At 25.1% G+C, this 19,737-nt stretch overlaps 1 protein-coding gene across 4 annotated transcripts in view; it reads left to right on the top strand.

Moving 5' to 3' along the window:
* The window catches only part of LOC114128526 (leucine-rich repeats and immunoglobulin-like domains protein 2), a 109,783-nt gene that overhangs the window by 56,621 nt on the left and 33,425 nt on the right, over window positions 1–19,737 (top strand). The window contains exon 1 of one of the 4 annotated variants that reach the window (XM_050198575.1): window positions 14,026–14,182. The exons of 2 other annotated variants lie outside the window; for them this stretch is intronic. The gene's annotated coding sequence lies outside the window, so the exon portion shown is untranslated. Of the gene's footprint in view, window positions 1–14,025; window positions 14,204–19,737 lie in introns of those variants that run through there. One more of the 4 variants, XM_050198576.1, reaches the window with a different exon arrangement.

Genomic DNA, 19,737 nt, shown 5'->3' with positions numbered 1-19,737 from the left:
ATATTCCGAATTATTCAAACTCCAGAGTATCTATTCAAAAGATACTAAAGACTTAAGACATTTTTACCACCCTTGACATTTAAAACTACCTCTTAAATATTATTACTATAATTTGTAGCGGAAAATATAGATAAGAAATATTGAACGTTACGAAAACAAGAAAGTTGTGATGAATATATAATGTAAGAAGATTAGACAGAATTATAAATTATAAAGTACATAATATAAGATGCGTATTATGCAGGTGAACTATCTATTTTGGATGATTTATAACAGAAAAATTAGTTTTGAAAATTTTAGAACTTAGTAAGAATAGCAGGCTTTTCAACTATGTATGCAAGAAGAAAACTTACTAATTTACTATATTCTATTAATTGATGCTGACAGAATTTGAGAAGGGAGAATATCCGATATAATTAAGCACAAAGAAGCAAACCTACGTATAATGTTTGGGTGCACTTAAAATAATAAATTCCCAGAAAAAAAAGTGTCAAGTTTAGAGACCGATAAAACGAACACTTGGCTAAATAATAACTATACATTTTATGAAAATAAAAATGACAAAACAGAAAGAAGATCCGTTTTACAAGTTGCTGTTTGCTCTCCTCTTGGACTTTTAAAAAGAGAAGCGATTCTTTAGTTTGAACTTTAACGCTATGTTTTTAGATTAAGAGAAAACGTACAACTGCAGTTTTTCTCTACTATAGTTTTCATCTCTGTGTAAAACGTGAAATGTAATTTTAAATTTATTGGATTTTTTTCTTAAAAATAGTGTGGTAAAAACTACGATAAAAACGATTCCTTACTTTTTATTTCTTCTTTTATTCGTGAAAAATTGCATTTTACGTTTAGAAATCTTCTCCAGTTTAACAATTGAAACAATTGCATAGAAGCTCCCATTTCTGAACCACATATTGTAGTAAAATAATATTATTATTAGAACCATTTTACTCGGCCATCAAATATGAAAATTCTTCATTATTTTTCAAACAATCTGGTTCTGTACATTTATAGAAAAACTAACCATAAATTGGTGAACATGTATTTCGTATAACAGAAGTATATTTTGTAGTTCGTTCAATACGTCATAATGTCATATATGACGCAATAATACTCGATAGTTTTATAAATAGCTTGACCAAAAATGTGTTAAAAGAGAAAGGAAAAATTCAATAAGTACTCAATAATAATTACTTTTTTTATTTGATATCATTTTACAACTATACGTTAAGTTGACTTCATAACCAATAGATAACTAATAAATATATTTTATGTATAAGCATAAACTATAAAGTCACAAACCTAGCAAATGTATGTAATAAAATATGGTAACTTAGTTTAGTATTTAGGTTATAAATTAAATCCGTATTAGAATAAAGTTTAATCCATTAAATTATCAAACCAACATTCATTGTTAAAACTGTATATTACAACACTGATATCTGATAATATATGCAAATATCTAGATAACCGATAGGTATATCAATATTATAATTTCTTATTTAAGACGTATCTAGTTGTGTCCTACACGTGTTATTGTGTCCGACTCATTGATGCATAACACAGCATAATATAAATATTATTTTACATTCAGAATATTTCATTCAACTATATTGTTGCTTTTAATATTAGAGCATATTAATTGGGAACATTATCTAAGACAACACGTACGTTATAATATATATACATATATTTATATTAACTTCAAAATTATAAGCTTTTTAAAAATTACAAATATATATTACATATTAACCTTTTATTATAATATTTAATACCTATATGAAATTTTTTTTTATTAGACTTAATTTTAATTATGATATTAAATTAAATATCATATTATATATATTAAAACATATTTAATGTTAAAATTTCAATGAACTACCTACATTCTGAAAACCACTCCTTGGATACGCCCCTAAAACCTATATTTTAGATATTATAATGTATAATAATACAATACATCATATAATTTGATTAAATCGTTTTAAAATGTAAATATTATAAACATGTTAATATACTGTGTTTGAAAATATTTATTTTAATATTATCACTGTACTTAAGTATAAGGTTTAAGTAGATATGTATCTAGAAAAAATAGCAGTGGCTATCACTGTGTACGAAATAGGTACGTAATGAAATATTCATATGACTATAAAAATGAACGTGAACACTATAATTATTTAATAAATAATACTATAGAAGTATAGATACGAATTTTGCTGTACAAATACATAAAAAAAATTTTGAAAGAGTGAATAAAGTGTAAATTTCTATTGCAACCTACCATGTCAAAATGTATTAAAAAATATTTTTCATTTATTTCAAATGAAATATGATACTATCGTGTCATAAAAAAATATATATATTTTTTTTCTTTTTAAAAATAAAAACCATTATTTTGTCTTATATTCATTATAATAATTAGATTTAACACATTTTTCGCGATCAACCAATTAATTTAGTTCGTAAATATAAAGTTTTATAAAAGCTCATTAGGTAGTAAGTATAACATTATATTACAAATTCAAAAATAATTATAAAATGTATACATATTAATAGAAAATATTTATTTTTATTATTGGTTATTAATAAATTCAACTTTAGATATTGAACAATCAGCACTTTATATACTATACAACATATTTTATAAAAAAATATATAAGATTTAATATAAAATTATAATAAGATATTAATTTTTTTTTATTGAACTGAAAAAAGTTATTATTCTTTTGATTTTAAATCATTGTACATACATAATATAATCATTATAAATTCATATAGAAGTTAAATAAATATATACAATACATAAACTTCGCAGTAATATTATAATACAAACATACAGCTAAGCTTTCTGAATTTTATTATACAGGTCAATCTTTCTTTTGAAGGTTATCATAATATTTGTAATGTTTCCGTGCCTGGTCCTAATGTTTCGTCCATACCTATTAGGTGAGATATTATATTTTTTTCTGTCATTGATAGCAATCTATTAGTATATGTCTAAAGGTTAATATTATAACCACACAGATTTTCACTGAGGACTAGGTAGGTTTCTCTGTGGTCATTATATTAATTTTTTATATGACATAATAATATTAATAAGTTAGGTATAACAATTTATTGAAATTAATAGTTTATTCAGTAAAATGATATTAAATCTCCAACTTGTGAGAAAATATTTTATTTATAATAGGTACCTCTACATTTTAATTAAAAAGAATAAAGTATTTTTTTAACTTAATTAGATATCTTAAACATTGGTTATTTCATATCTGATATCTGATCTACAATATAAATATATTATCATTGTTTTAAAACGATATAATTTAAAACTTAAAAAATATAGGTAGTTTAATATTTACGACTATTTCATTATTACATATAAGGAATATTAAACATTTCATATTATCATATAAATATGTGTTTCGTCTATTCCGCTACACTAAATATAATAAATCATAACAATTATTCAAATGTTCAACGTTCAAATTTTCGCATAGCATTATAAAATCCATATTATAATATACAGTATATTATACACATATAATAATATATTAATTTTACTAAATTGGTATAACAATATTATGTACTTCTGATAGTCCTGTGTTAGTGGTGTATTTTATAGGGATGATAGGGACAATCATACACCCTTAGGTATATTTGCTAATCATATTTTATGTTAGTTAAATTTTTAAGCATTTATTAATTTAATTAATAAATAAATAATTTTTTTTTCATAGGAAATTGTCGTTATTGTTTTCTTTAAGATTGATTCATATTGATAACATTTTTAACAGGGCTATACATTTTTAATAACGCATTAGACCACGTATTTGAGTAAAATCAATTCAAAACAACGCCCTATAATTTATGATTCTGTATAGACATCTACATCTCTGTCCGATCATTCGGACGTCGATTCGACTTCATTAACAAACATAAGATATTAATATATTATAGTATATGATAAAATAATATAATATGCACAATTTTACTCCTCCGGCACAACGCACAAATGACTGCGATTCAAGTGTTGGAATTCGACTACGTTTCAATACTCAATATTATTATTTCGATAGATGAAGTCTCAGCAAGGAATGACTACATACGATCAAATAAAAACTATAATAATATCTTATGTTGGGTCTGTCTTTATTGTTTTAAGATGTTTGCGATGGCTATATTACACGCGGGCTGGACAACAAAGTTCCAATTATCCAAACTACAATTGTTAAGTCGTATTGAGGAAAAACACATTCCACTCTTGTTTTTGTTTTACCCATAAATACGAGTAGATACACACACACACACGTGTATATATATATATTCGTATTCCACTTTCTTATCTAATATAATAGATACACAAACTACGAAAAAAAAATAGTTTCCACCAAACATTTGAATATAATGGTTTGAAGGAAATCGTAATTTTTTATTTGTTTGTTCATATAATAGATTTTAACTATTGTTTTTAACTCTATCTTATATTGCTATTCACACAAAACGGGAGCTGATCTAGAAGTAGGTTTGGGAGGAGGTTAGCTGAGACACAGTTTTTTCTCAATATCGCGTAACCTCTATTGTAACAACTAACTTCACTAAACTATTGGGAACAAATGGTAATTTTACAAATACCTATCTCAAATGTTTATAGTATACTAGAATTGTCTTGCTATAGCAATATAGTTATTAAATATAAATATTAAAAAATGTATTATAAGAATACTGTTGTATTTTATGTTTTAATAGTATATTTTAAACATTAAATGAATATTACATTTTCAGTCAACATCTTACTACAAAAGAAGTTATTTTTAAATGTCTTTATTTATAATTATTATCTAGATAAAATTCGGGTTGTACGTCAAAGCAAGCGATTATCAATAGGATTTACAGCATTTTTTTCAATATACAGCAGGAAAATAACCCGTTTAAGATACCTCATACTGGAGTCAATTAATAATTGAGTTCTAAAACATAAAAGCAACTTAAAAGTTAGAATTGTATTTTATAAAACACATAAACAGGTACTTTGTACGTATATCGTGCTGTAGCTTAAATAAGCCTTTCATTCAAACCACTGTTAAATTACCAATAGTTACCGTCATAACTGCCACACCTGGTTGTTGTATACAAAATAAACTGTGAAAAATGACGTGTCACTTAACACCAAAATGCACCAATTAGAACAGGATGTCGACTGACAAGTTTAGGATAAATTGACCGTACTGAATAAAAAAAGCGGACGTTCAACGTGCTTCGGGTGAGCTACCGTTTTGGATGAGCTGGGCATGTCCCTGGTGGGAGAGGGGTGACAAGGCGATCCTCCCAGTGCGCTTATGAATTTCATACATAAGTTAAAAAATATTTATAGTTCTAAAAGCCTTTATTTTTATACTTTAATTGCTTTTTTTATGTACATATTATTAATTAAAAGTCAAAATCATATTGATAATATACATTTTTTTGATCATGAATGTATTTTTAGTAAAAATAATCATTTTTCCCCAATCTGAAGACCCCAAAACGCCACTAGCTGATTAAATACAATTTAATCATGCAGAGCTCTAAGACCAAGCGTTATATAGGTATAATACACAATTTAATAACAATCATCGTTCGTTATCAGTCGTCACATTAAAATATGACGGCTCTAATCTCTATCTCCGTTCTTGGTTGTAAGTCGTAATTCGAACTTTAAACGCTCAACCACAAGCTACGCGTCATTACTTTTACGTGAAGTATAAGGTATAATATTGTGTTATTTTTTTGAAATATATTTTACTGAAAATATTTGTAAATAAGCCTATATAATATATATACATGTCTTCTGTGCTTGTTATCTACTCTACCATCTATTTTAATCATAATTTATACATACATTACTATTCTCATTTCTATAATATGCCTGTCACAAAGTCGCTGTCAAATTAAATATTAATTTTTTTTTTTTTTGAAATTGTATAACGCAAGTCCCCTAGTCCCTATACGTATGTCATATTATTCTTCCCAATTATTTTGTTATGCATTTATACCCTTACACTTATTTATTTTATCCTCGTTTATTATTCCACTTTTCATATCATTATATAATATATTTATTATATAAGCATCGAGTGGTTTAAATTACATTATTTCCAACATACGTTTTTCAAAATAAAAACATTTTTACTGTCTAGAAAATACCTAATTATTTACCTTGGGTCAAAAAATATTAAACTGCTTACACATCAACCAATAGTTATTTTAAATTGAATGGTTTATTACAATTTATTGTAAATATAAAATGAACAAATTACATGAGATCGTTTAAACTTGTTTAATATTATACTTAATTTGAATTATTCAATCATAGTGAATTTTTCATTTAATGTACTTGCTACAAATTTTTATTTGTAAACGATAAAGCAAGAGCAGAGCTTGATAAGAATTATATTGATGTTTTATCAATTGATGGTTTAAAGTTTGACAGGAAAAAGTTACACCTTGGCAGATGTTCTTCAATAACAAAATTATCTGTAAGAGCACTAATAAGGTCCATAATATTATTTTAAATTCTTAAAATTCATAAAGGAACAATAAAAAATGTTTTCTATGACTCAACTGTTACAGTCGGTTTTATTTATTAAGATTCAATTAATTTAGTTTGGGGAATCAATTCGTATGAAACCATCTGTACATATAAACGACTACAGTCAACGTATCAATAATTAATACTAATGGCAAACATTAATTACAATTTAAGGTTAGTAACAATTCGGACTTGCCATTATTGTTTTGAAATAAATCATGTTCTAAACTCAGATACTTCTAAACATTAGTCTATTATGTAGTTAATGATATCAGAAATATTTAAGAGACAATTTATTTTTTAAATAAAAGGTCCAGTGTATAAGTACCTGTATAATTCCAATTGAATTATAATTATATAAAAATAAAACAAAAATCTAAATGAAAACTAAAGTTTTTTAGTTTTTTTATAACAAGTTATTCTCTAGATTAAATTTGACAAATTTACATAACATTCATGGCCATTTCTTTAAACATGAGCTAGAAAATGAAAAATAAACACAGTTAAAAATACACGCCACGCAATTCATAGAATCATTTAAATGAACTCGTTAAAAACTTAACCATCACACAATATAGCGCATTTCCAGCAGTATTTTAAACTACCATATAATATAATAAATTATGCTTAGAGTTGTCTAACATTACAAAATACGGAAAGTTTTATTAAAAATAAAACATATTTAAAAATAATATGAATGAGAAAAAAAAGTACCGATAAGTAAGCACTAGCAAGGTTACCAATACTTTTCGGTTAGTTTTCAGTTTTGTCGTCGAATTTGTGTCCAGGCAAAAGCATTGACCGCCTGAAAGTTAGTTTTTTTATAATATTACTGCAGACATTAGAATTCAAAATCTGTAAATATTGTTTGAGGCATCAGCGTATTTTTTTTCCTTTAATATAAATAATACATAATTTTTTCATTTTGATTGTGTTCGTATAAAGTTTTTAACTATCAAAAATCGACTATATTTAAATTAAAACAATTTTTTTACTTTCATTAAAAAGTCAATACAAAATTAGAGAAAACTTAAATTTATTTATACAAATATTTTTGAATGAATATATATTATTTGATTCACATACACATTTATTGTTAAATTAAATAATAATGTTTTCTAAATAGAAACGATACTGAAGAAGAATATTAAATTAAATTTAAATATTAATAATATAATTTTGAATCATTTTCACATTTTTTTGAAAATAAAATAGAGGTTTATTAGGTACCAACTTACTGACAGAATAATATTTACTATATTCAAATGAAAAAGTGTCAACAATCATAAAATACCTACATATTTTTTTACGGAGGTAAAAATGTACAAGCCGATTTGCATTGACTTGCAGAGTAATTTAATATTGAATATTATTCATGTGACCTAAATCTATGCGATTTTGACGGTTGGATATTTTGTTACACATATTAAATTATTGAATTTATACATTTTTCGTATATAGGAAATTAGTATAGCAATATTTCAGTAATTTTTATTTGTTAATGTGTCTAGGGCATACTCATAACAACATGTATTATAAATCGTCGAATATTTTTAACATTATTATTTCTTAGTCATATTTGTACCCCTTATCCATCGTTATACAGGTATTGAAAAAACACATTAAATTATTAAATAACAACAAAATTCACTACTTGGAAAACATAGCACAACAAAAATTATTTTCGCTTCTGAATGATAAAATACATAGTATAATACGTCTAAAATTTTACAGAGACTTGTCGATAATCAAAAATAATATTTTACTTTCAGGCGTTTATAATACTGAAGTATCTCTACTGCCTCTTCTTTCTGTATATTCTGTCACTATTTTGTCTTACTTACCATTTAAGCTTAATTCTATAATTTTAACAGATGACATAATACAAAATGTTGAAAAAAAAACTTTCCGGTGTCTACAATAATAATGAATATTAAGTAAATATGAATTTCAGTTATAAAATAATATGTAGTTGCCTGTACGGGTTGATATAAGCATATTAAATAAATACTAATAGGTATTCATTTTTTTTAAATTTTTTTTGTTAAATAAAATTCTATTTGTTTTTAACATTATACACAATTTAAATTTTTATGATTTTGCCATTTTATTATAGATTATATATAGAGTCAATATTGACAATATTATAATATGATTTTATTTATTACAAAACACACGCACTAAAGTATTATTTTTATTGTACTATAGAAGACATTTCCGTAGAAAATAAATCGAGACAATTCTCGATTCAAATCACTAATGAAAAATATGCTAATTAACCGGAGACGCTTTATGTACGAATCCGAGTCGGGAATTATTTTTAAATAAAATATTTATTAGCTATATTATAAATCCATGAATAGGTCTGCAATAATTAATTTTAATTGCTCCGTCATATTTTTTGTTTTTATCACCCAGATGTCAAGGCTGCATGTTACCTTTTTGTTCGGTGATTTATTATCGTTGACTATATGATATTATTAATAACCCACAAAAATATATAACAGATGAATAATTACATTTATCATCTATCGTTTTATAATAGTTCAATAGGTTTAGTTAATAATATCATAGCCTATATATAGATTTCAGTCATGTAATGAATTCTTGCTCATAAAACAATTCTTAATATTTACGTTGTTAATTTAATTTCAAATTGTGTTTTAATTTTATATTTCTATAATATACTTTGAAATGTCAAAAATATTTCAGTATTTAATAACCTTAGATTTTAATTTTGAGAGAAGAAAAATTCATCTCAAATTTTTAGAAATGAAGTTAATTGACTGGAAAACTCTAAAGGACATAAAAAAATCATTAATAGTACATAAATAAAAACAACGTCAAATATTTGCAATAACATTACGGAACTCCATAGTTTTCACATTAATGGCCCTTACTTTACATTTATATATATATTTTTTTTTCTTCTGTGTTAAGTTATTCGAGAACTTGTATTTTGACAATCTTTAACGAAAACACTACTAGACAATGCTCACTCGAAATCACATTGAATAATATAAGTGCCTACAACTTAACTTTATTATTATACATATTCCATTTTTTTTTTTTTTTTTTGTTATTATTTGCTAGAAAAACCTTTAAAGTTAGTTTTCGTAATGTTCATTGTTATTATTATTATTTTTTTTAACGTGGGTACATATTATTACGCGTAACGTAGTTTTCGATAAAAACGGTTTTTTTCCAAGCCCTGTAAAAATACGTATATATAATTTTACATTTATTTTTGTTTTTTGTCATTCGTGATCATGCTCATTTGTAAAAATAAATGTCACCTGAATTAAACATTAGTGTCGTAGTACTATTTAAATCATTTTTACGAATATCATATAGTTTGTTTTTCATTTTTAACAAACGATTTGCATTTAATTATCCAATGGCCGAAACCTAATTTGTAAAAGGCTTTATTTAACTGAAAAAAATGTATGCATACATTTAACTTAATACACAAACAAGAACACATGATACACTATACGCAAATATTACATAATGGAATACATATTACCTTTATTATAATATATATCTTTTTATTTATAAATAAACTTGTAATATAATGACATAAACATATGACATAGGTACACATAAATATCACAAAAAATCACTTACTTTTAAATTCTAATGGAACTACCTAGAAATATTGAAAATCATCTCATTATATTTATAACATTTTTATAAATACTAACAATAAACATTGCCATATTTCTTGTAAAATTATTAAAAAATATTTATATATTAAACACACTCGTAATTGATGACTGAAGACCCTCTCACTTTGACTGCTAACGACTACTTCATCCACGTCCCTCGCGTAATATACGGTTGCAGTATGCTTGTGATTCTACCTTTTTTTAATTTACATATTTAAGTCTTTCACTTCGATTTCCCTTAAAACGCCACACCACCACTGCCAACCACGTCATTCTTCTACGTAACCAATTATTCAAATTCTCCGATCGTCTTTAAATATATAATTCGATTACAAAGTATACTCGTAGTTTTTAAATATTTTAGTGCTAAAATTTAAATTTTGTTTTGTATTATATGATATTAATCTGTTGATTGTAACTTTTTGATCAATATTGGCAAAACCTCGCTTTACCATATGTATATTTACTTCTTAATTCTTGACCTAATTTTTTGATCTTTCTCGAGGTGAACTATGTTCACATGTTAATGAACTCGCTTTGGTAATTAATGCAACTTGCATTAATTTTTAAAGGTTAGGAAATATTTCTTCATTACTTATTTATTTGATATAACCTGTACCTACTTTTTTTTAACAATTGGTGATTAACCGGTGGCATAATTTTAAAATATTCCAATATTCTCGACAGGATGATGTTATGTCACTTATTTACCACAATAATAGTATATAATATTAAACAATCAAAATAAAAAATAAGAAAAAAACATTTAAACCAGCTATCTGAAGCACCACCACTTGGCGTCGGCTACATACTAGTTATAGTATTATAGACTTTTTGAAGAAAAATCTTTCATCCCCTTCATTAGATAACAAAAATGATAGCCCGAAAATTAATATTTTTTAAAAGTTTCTCATTTCACCCCTAATACCAATTCATTATAGAATAGGCTATTCTATAATCAATGCTATCACTATATACTTTAGTTAAAACTAATGACTGCATTAAATATTACAATATATGCAATAAATCTTTTAATTTAGGCTGCCGTCCCAAAAACACTGACACAATACTATTGTTGATAAATAATCAGTCCAATAATCGTAGATATCAAAATAAATAATAACTGCCCAACGTCCGCAATCATTATACTAGAAATAATAATTGGAAATTAATATGATATATATTTGTCCGCATTTCGTATGTTACCTTTTTAAATTTTGTCCACAATTCACATGATTTTTAATACTTTGTCCGCAACTAGTAAACACCGTTGGCACCCCCGTAATTGCGCCACTCTAGAACTTTGAGAAGGATATTAAGTCCCACCTACGATCTTTTTCAATTAAAAAAATATATTTATTTACCTATTCAATACTCGTAGAACTTAAATTAAATAATTTGTCGGATATATTTCGAGGAATTTTCTTCCACTAAATTATCGGCCGATCCCGTAAGGTCGCGCAAGGACCACCACCAATAATAATAATAATACTTCCACGCAAGACAATAACATAATAATAATAAAACAATATTTTATTATGATTATGTACTATGCTCGGTCTTTGTTTGACTTGGATTTATAATTTCGACGAATGGTCATCTACGAACTCGATCGATTCTCTTTCGAACATATCGTCGCCGCACAAACCCAGGAAAATAAAACCTAACACCCGTTGCCTACGTTTTACTATAATATTACATTTCCCGCGCTGATTTCATTTCGGGGAACCGGAACGCCATTATTCTATTATTGTTGTCGTTGATGCTGCTGCTGGCACACACACGGCCCACCCCTACCAAGGCCGACGAGATAATATATTTTTACTGCCAGTCCCATTTCACGTTATTATTGCGGCGGACGTCTTTTTCGTTGTCGTGCGCTGCATACGAAATAAGATATAACGCCTCCCTTAACGATTTCCGTTGTGTTATCGCCGCCGATTCGTGTAGACGTATCGAGCTCTACGTACGCAGTCGCCCATGTCGTATACGTGAACAAAGTATGATAATATAAGTTTATTAGGTATTTAGAATTTTGAGAACTCAGAGCAGAAAATACTGTTGGCCTTTGGATCTAATAAATTTTTATTCCGTATCCCCTCAAATATCTAATTCATGTTATACCATAAAACATATGAAAAAAATCACATCTTCACATTGATATTTAAAAATAAATAAAATAAGTTACTTCATGTCTACCTATTACGTTACAGTCAATAATATAAAATAAAAATATAATATAATATAATATAATATAATATTAAATTCGTTTTAATAGTTTTTAAAAATCCATTAGAAAAATAAATAAATTTTGGTAGTTACCCAGAAAAAAATCGAGGCTCGAGGCATTTTCCATTAATACCCTCTGTCAAATAGACAATAACCATGGTGTAGTGAATAGAACAACCCCCCTCCTCAACTGGGTTTTATTTAGCTAACACCGTTTTATATTCACAAATAAAAATATTTATATTCCTACTAATAATACTTTTGAAACTTATTAAATTTTCTATCTGTGTTATCTATTATTTTTTTATGCTGTAATATAATTCTCTATGACAAACATGTTACAATATTTAGTTTTAACATTAAAATATTGATTATCATAATGCATAACAATTCGCCTGCAAAGACATTAATAACAATTATCTACTTGTATAATAGATTACAATTAGTTACAATATTTACAATAAATTACAATTTAATTATAGTTATGTACATTATATTTTGTTAATTAGATTGTTCTAAACATTACAATATAATATATACCACACGCACAACGAGCATTTTTAAATAGGATATTTTATTATTTTACATAGGACTATGCTCTTTAAATAATTAGCATAATTTATATTGTTGAAAACGTTTCTTTATTGAACTGGATTAAACTAAAGCAGACAATAACTCTGCAAATAAGACGGAAAAAGAATAATTCAAATATTTATTTAGAATTACATTGTTGACTTTCACGTCTTTTAAATAGGATAAATAGGTTTGACAAATAAATTAAAAGTAGTAACTGGAACTTTGTACATTTTCTAATACCTCTAAATGATATTCATTTGTATAGGAATATAACTTATGCAAGTAAAATTTAAATTTAAAATTTTCTCTAATTGAAATCAACAATGCAATATATTTATTTAAAAAACTTACAGTCTTATAAAGTGATTGAAACAAAATAAACGGACAAAACGATATTTAATACCATAAAAATAGCAATAGTCAACTAATTAGAGCCGTAATTGTATTTAATAACACATAATATGCGTTTTTATATTTTTAATTGTCACCTCACTCGCTATAAATCAATTTAACAAAACAATAACCAATGTCACCAGGTTACTAGGTAGTAGGTACCTACCAATAATTAGGTTAACTGACTAACCTAACCCTATCATAACTGGAAAAGAGATAGGGAATAAGAGTAAACGGCGCATCTTCATTATTACCTATACAACTTAAAGAGAAGTGGTGGAGATCCCTTCTCCCAAACAAGCAAACTATAATTGATAAATTTGATGCTTTTATGATATAAATTACAATGAATTTTTATAAGACAAGAAAAATAAATAGAAATAAATTGAATAGCTATATGTGGGTGTGAATGGGCCAAAAATGTATGTTTAGGTCGCTTATTGGACCATTGCCGAATAGTTTATAACTCAAGAGTTAAGATATTGTTTCTTTTTTTTTTATTTATTTACATGAATACGGATTACATAAAAAAAATTTCAGTTTCTTACTAAAGCTCGTACGTGACCGGAATGATTCGCTAGAAACCTTATCGCAACACATATTCGCATAACGGACGAAGTCCATTCTTAGCTAATAAAAAAATACATGTAGTATAAAATGTATACTATAGATCATAACGTGTTAGTGTGAAAACATCATAAATAGTTTTACTCAGCGTGAGACCATCATTCTTTCAACCTCAAAAGTTAGTATAATATCTATTAAGGTAAATACTTGTATTATTTTTTTTTTTAATAACCCTAAAATGGTCTCGTTTAGGAAACTTTTAATATTTAATACTGATATTTACATTATATAATATTATAAAAACAAAAAACATGTGCAAGTTTAACAACTAAAATTAAGTCTGTTACCTAAGCATTACATTTTTAAAAACATCTCTCCATTTAATTCATTTTGTTTACAGGGAATTAAAATCAAATTATAACAAACATTAAACATAATTACGTGGTACCTAATATAGTACCTACTATTTAATGTTGGAAAAAGATGTATGCATAATTTAAAAAGTAACCATTACTTTTTTTCCAAGAAAACTTAATGTGAATATAAATTAATTTAAACTCAAATTGAAATTTTGAATAAAACTGCCTATGTATTTTATTGTTTAATGTTGTTTCAAACAAAGTGAATACATAGTCACAAATTCTAGGATTATAAATTTGGTTATAAAACATTGGTAACAAAATGCTGTTATAAATTTAATTTTTAGAAAGTTTTTCTCCCTCTTGACGAGAAATCATCAAAATCAATATTTTGAATTGATTCAAATCACAAAACATGGAGAAATAAAATATGTATTTTATTTTATTATGTTATCTTTCGAGTGCCAGGGAATTTGAAGCAATATGTTCTTACCTCTATAATATTCATACACAGAGACCAACTTTTCCAAAAGTTGAACAAATAGGTATATAATATAACTAGTATATGGGTCATAAATATCGACACGCAAGCTTAAAACAGTATGTTAAAATAAACTATTGATTACAATCAATATTTCTAGTTAGGATTTTCGTAAACATTATTTAATATTAATGAGTTATCTGTAAAACGACTGCTCGGGGTAATGGTTTTGGTCATTTTTAAATACGTATTAGTATTTTCAATCTGAAAAATCATTTAACTAGCAATAATAATTAATGCTATTAAATCGCCCGATGGTCTGCAAAGACTATATCAACCCTTCGAAAGCCCCAAATCGTATACTTTTGTAATTCGTTTAAACTTTAAATTTTATTACTGTTTTAATAATTCAATTACACAATTATTCTTCTAGTATAATTGTAGTTCTAATGGTTTTTAGATTAAAGTTAATAACACTTTAAAAGTCAAATAAAAGCAGAACATAATCAGTTTTGATTAAAAAATATATTTTAATAATTAATTGCACCTTGAACACGACGTTATGTTTAATTGTTAAACTTCGATTTAAATACCAAATAGTATAATACCACATTTTTAATAAAATATTTGCATTATTTAAAATTTTAAGTATTTAAAGTATTTTAAGTATTATATATTGTACAAAATTTACTTTTTTTAAAAAAATTGAGTTATAAATTATAGTAGGTATATAGTTACCAAAAATTGATTCATTAGGATTTATATACACACATACCTACATAATTATATTATTATAGATGATTAATTTTCATTATTTTACTTGTAGAATGTTGCTAGGAAAATATAAATAATGTACTTTTAGACATTATGGAATTTTGAAGCCATTATATTATATTTGGTGTCTAATTTCGTTATAGTATATAATGATATTCATCTTTTTTTTTAGTATTATTAGCGTTTTTTATTATAATACATATTATAAATTTATAATTTATAACGTCATAATCAGAAATAAATTATAAAAACCATAAAGTGAAAAACAAATAAATTATACTGTCATGATATTACAGGGTAAGCCCTATATTGGCCCTACCACGTTTCCCCTCTTTTTATATATATATATAGTTAGTTAGATGATAAAAAATCAGGTGGTAGCTTACGTTTTATATACTTTATTTGAACAAATACAATTTTAAATGGAAAAACCTCGGAAAATGACCTAAAGAATCAACCTTATCTAACCATTAACTTCAGTTGAGCTTGAATATTTTATTTTTATTTTTTTGAAAATCAACTATAATTTAATCGTAAATTTACAATTTATTACTATCATATTCATAATTAAAACATTTTTATTTAAATTTTTTATGATTTGAGAAAAATATTTTACAATAATATTATTAAATATAAGAAGAGTTTTTAATAGTTTATTTGGTTGTTTATTTAGCTTTTTTAAAGTAAAGTAATTTAAATCTGTTAGAAATTTAAACAATTTTGAATATTAATATAATAAAAACATATTGTTATGTAACCAAAAAGTTCATAAAATATATTTTTTTATCCTTATAATATTAAGGTAAATATTTATTCATTAGAACAAAAATATACTTTTATTATTATTATATTAAGAATTACTACCAAGCGGCGTGACGTCGCAGTTTTTAAAAGCGTTTCTAGTCCACGTCCTTCATAGTTACACACAATAATGTAATGCAGATTTAATAAAATTAAAATAAGACCAATAATTTATATAAATATTCAATTCAATAATTGAAAATGACAATTTATGCACTTTTTAAATATTTATTTAATTTTAATGTTTCACAAACAATGTACTGGGTCATTTGCGAGCAACTGAATAACTCACCCAGCGTATCTATTAAATTATATTATTATATACCTAGTATATAAATTTATGATACAATTAATTAATTATTAATTATAAATATTTTATTTTTGATTCCTAATGGTTTAAGTATCTAAAAACTATAAAGTAACCAGTTCCTAAAAAGTTAGGTTACCCACTGTTTTTACGGAATTTTTCTAAAAACACTATTTGGATAAATAGAAAAAAACTTAAAACGTTTTGTGTGGTAACTTTATTGGTAGTAAATCAAACACATGCTGTACTTTAAAAAGATTTTTTTTTTAGTTTTACAAAAGTATTACCTACTGCGGAGAAATAAATCATGACCACTTTAAGGTTAACTGCGGGATCTATTTAAAATCGATTTCGAACGCAATGACTTATCAAATATAAAATCACTCACACCTATAGAAACTCGTCCAATTTTTAATATTAGATATTTTTTAATATATTTTCCTTTAAGAGTAAGGACTTTGGATTAATGGAAAAACAAAGCATATTTTTAATGTTTAAATAATAGTTTCCGAAACTTGTAAGTCCCTTTTTTTTACTATAATAATATGTAAATTATTTAGGTTGTTCAATAATGCTGAGAAATTAGAAGTGATAATTTTAAAACCCATAAAAAATATAAAATCATTATTCTCATTCATGATTATTGATTATTTATCAAGCAAAATAAGCGTATCATAAAATAATTTCATAATAACTATTTACTGTGTTACAAGACTTACCTATCTTATTATGATTTTTACTTATTCCTTTAGAACTTACATTTTTAGTAATTTTAGTATGAAATAATCGTTTTAATATAATGTTAAATAAGCATAATATTATAGTAAAATAAAGTTTAAAATTATTCAGGTCATCTGTCATATAAAAATGAAGTAGAAAAGTTAATTTAATGTGCACATTAATCCATAACTAAAATTTTAAATCTAAAGACTGCATAATATTTTCTTCTAACACGCTACATTAACAAAAACATTACAATACTTGTAACGACACTAATTTGCTGTGCATATTTTTACATATTTTAAAGTTCGAACATGGTTAAGCTCGTTGTTTTCTATAAGGGTAGTTACTCATATCCAATAATATTCTCTGGTAAATAACTATTCAAAACAAATCATTAAAAAAAAAGTGTAAATATCATTTAGGTACCTATTCAAATGTTTTATAAAAAATATTTTAAATAGATAATAGACAATTCTTCAACATAATAGACAAGTGTATATTATTTTTAGTAAACACGTGAAAAACGTAAATCGATTATGATACAATTTTGCTTATTTTATCCATGCAAAAAAATAAAATTTAGTATTCCATTAGACAAAAAAGAAAAATATTTATTGAGTGTATCTAATCAAATTTTAAAATGGATTTATTTTGTGACGCATTTTTTTCTGTATTTTAAATTTGTATATGTTATGAATAATTAAAACGAGACATTAAGTATTCATAAAACATATTATTTAATATTTCAACTGTAAATGCAAAAATCTTAATATTTCCAATAAAATTTGAAACATTCAAAATTAATTACCTGATGAAAATATAATATTATAATCACGTTTTATGCATATGCTACACATGTGTTGTTATTAACCCACTCACATTATACGTGGTTCTGGGAAATAGCTCATTGAAAATAACTCGAAATTTATAATTTAAACAACTTCCGATAAATGAATATCATTGAGCGTATCAATTTCAAACATAAATTATTACACATTGACGTCTATATTAACGTATGTCTGTGTAAATAAATGTCTAATAAACCTAGTTAAAAAAAATGCATAGGTACATAATATAATACAGATACCTTAATACCTATATGACTAAACTAATATAATACCATTCGTTTATGGTCAAATTACACACCCGTCATTTTTCCATTTGATAGTAAAAATGTTTATAGTCCTTTAAACCCAATAACAATAAAATTTAATTTATCAAACAACCCAATTGAAAAAAAACACGTCAACACATTTTATCAAACATCATAAACGTAGGTATTTATTACGTATAGGTAAAGTTTAAAAATTGACATTCAATTTTATATTATTTTTTAATATAATTATAAGACATATAAGTTTTTTAAACTTTTAAAGAACACTAAGAAAGTCATATTATGACCTTCGGACAAATCTGTGATATATTTTTTCTAACCCAACACATTTCGTCCGTCACGCGCCCATACGAGTCGTCGTTGTACTCATAAAAACGGTCTAGACAGCTCTATAAACTTTTTGAATGATAAATTCCACGTTTTAATAATACGCACATAATGTATACATAGGTACCTAATTACAAATGAAACGAAACCCAATTCGCGGTTTTCATACTGTTAAAATTTTAATTATACACGGAAATTGCTGATTATAAGTCTTCATAATATATAATATTATATATTTTACATATGCACTCGCATTTGTTCATTTTAAAGTTTTACCTGATACCTTAATGATGTATGATTTAATAATCAATACTGTAATGTTTTTTTATTTTATTGATTTTTTTATTTAATCCGAATTCAATTTTGTTCAAAATAATTCTCAGCTAGGATATTATGGACGATCTTATTAGATAACTTTTTATTGTCAATATTCGAAAAGCCAGCAAGTAACACTTTTACTCAGTTATATATGAAAATTATACGTATCTTTTGTTTTAACTTAAAATATGAATTTTCACAATCGGTTACATTTTAAACAATAAGTGTAAGTGATAAAAGATTTTATGGTTGAGAGTGACGGAAATACGGAAAAAAGATACTTTCCAGTGGAGGCACTTTAACAGTTAGTAATCTATTATAATATAGTCCATTTTATTAAAATGAACGTTAAAAATTTGTTTATAACTAACATTCAAATATACATTCAGTGTTTCTCTTAAAACTAAAAAAAATTTTCTGAAAATGTCTTAACATTTTTTGAAATATTTATTTTAGATAGTTTTAAGTTGTAAATAGTTATTAAAACAACATTTTTAATAGAAAATAATGTATTTTCATATTTTTTATT

The sequence above is a fragment of the Aphis gossypii genome, chromosome 1, assembly GCF_020184175.1.
Source record: "Aphis gossypii isolate Hap1 chromosome 1, ASM2018417v2, whole genome shotgun sequence".
NCBI lineage: Eukaryota > Metazoa > Arthropoda > Insecta > Hemiptera > Aphididae > Aphis > Aphis gossypii.
The sequence above is the reverse complement of the archived record's forward strand: the minus strand, read 5'-3'. Positions and strand labels throughout refer to the sequence as shown.